The sequence below is a fragment of the Arachis ipaensis genome, chromosome B04 (assembly GCF_000816755.2).
Source record: "Arachis ipaensis cultivar K30076 chromosome B04, Araip1.1, whole genome shotgun sequence".
In the NCBI taxonomy this organism is placed as follows: Eukaryota; Viridiplantae; Streptophyta; class Magnoliopsida; order Fabales; family Fabaceae; genus Arachis; species Arachis ipaensis.
Window position 1 is genome coordinate 92,438,412 of NC_029788.2, and position 1,872 is coordinate 92,440,283.

The following is a 1,872-nucleotide window of genomic DNA, read 5'->3' on the forward strand; positions in this document are numbered from 1 at the left end:
AGAATCGCCTTGGCAGCTTCCTCCTTGCTCTCCTAGCATATGAGTACTCTTAGCCTCCTGCTTCCTATTGTCTGATGCTTTACAATTGCCTAAGCAGCCTATTTATAATAGTTGGGTTTGATGGACAATTTCCATCCTTACCCTTCTTATGACGTCATTGCTTGCGTCATTGTTTGTTCTCTTTCACCAGCTACATTGTTGGTGCTCTATGACCTAAGTGCTTATGTCACTATGTAATAATGTTGAGAGATGCTTCAGATGTGCTGTCCTCTTCTTTTATCATGTGACCGTCAGATGTATTGTCTTCTTCCTTCATCATGTGAGTTGATTCCGTTTCATTATTGCTTTCTTCAGATAACTCTGAGGCACATAGCTGGCACTTGTGGTCTTCTCTATCTTTTATCAAATAGCAGAGATTCCTCTTTATCCCTTCAGGGAGCTTTTCTAAAAATCCAGATAAGTTGTAGAATGCTGATTCAAATTCTACCAAGAGTCTCATCTCTCTTCCTTCAATTTCATTTCTTTTACTGGACACAAGCAGAGTATTTCTACTTTTATAATTAATCCTTGTGTGAGATTCCTTCGTTATTTTTTGAGTTCTTTCAAAGACCCTTGCTAATGTGCTGGCTAGCCTTCCTTCATGACTGTAAATTATTAAATCTTGAATTTGATCAATTGGTTGAAAATTTCTTGGGAAGACAGACATGAATATTACTTGGTGTGCTGGAACCAAGCATTCTTCTTCTTCATTAAAAATAGGTTGACTGTTTGTAAATTTTAGGGATATATCCATTGGATTTACATTGTCAATCATATTTTTAAATCTCTTTACTGCATCAACGAATCCTGCAGGAAACTCACTAATAATTTTTAGATCATTAAAAATTAAGATTGTATCAATTAATCCATACTGGAAAAACTGATAGGTGTCAGATGGGGAAGCATCTGGAAATATAACCAGCTTTGTTAGCTGTTCTTTGGCAACAGGATAATATCCCAAAATTGCCCTTTTTTCTTCAGTCCAATTCAGGACTATGTTAAGGGTTTCTCTGAGATTAAATCTACAGACCCTTTTCTTTTCCTTAATTTCAGCCCTTGTAGGAATGTTTCTTATTATCCCTATTCTCTGGGTTTGAATTGGAGCTTTATCTGCTCTTTTTAGGGTTTGCTCTGGATGGAGAGCTTCATATCCCTTGAAGGATTTCTTTGCCTCTTCCAGTGTTAGGAACCCTCCTTTATGAATTATCTTTGACTGGTGTGTGAATGGTGCTGCTTTTTTCCAGGCATCATATACTCCTTTCATGGGGCCATTATAAATTACATAATATTTTTTATCTTGGGTGGATCTTTTAATGATTTCAGCAATTATTTTATTTTCTGAAATTTTTTCTTCACCTGATTTGTCCACCATGCTTAGCTGGCTGAACTCTGATGTTTTTGCTTGTTGTGTTGATTTCATTGCTTCGATGGCCTTCTTGAGGGATTGGATCTGTGTCCTTATTTGCTGACAATGCTTGCATTTTTCGAGCTCTTGCTCGTATTTTTGAATTTCTTGATCTAATGCGTTGTAGACGAACTCCATTCTCTTGTTAATGTATCTGCAATAATATTTTTGTCACCCTTAATATATTCAATTTTTATTGGATATTGTGGATATTGTAATTGCCATCTTACCAATCGTCCATGATTATAATCAACTTTTAAATTATATCGTATGAAACCTGTTAGGTAGCTTGAATCTGTCCTTAATGTAAATTCTCTGGGTAGTAAATCAATTTTCCATTTCTTAAGAGATTTAATTGCTGCTAGAGTTTCCTTTTCATGAGTAGTATATCTCTGTTCTGTTGGAGTAAAAGTCCCTGAAATATACCT

At 35.7% G+C, this 1,872-nt stretch overlaps 1 protein-coding gene across 1 annotated transcript in view; it reads right to left on the reverse strand.

The window, feature by feature from the left end:
- The window catches only part of LOC107637914 (kinesin-like protein KIN-7K, chloroplastic), a 13,742-nt gene that overhangs the window by 7,828 nt on the left and 4,042 nt on the right, over positions 1-1,872 (reverse strand). The window lies entirely within an intron of this gene.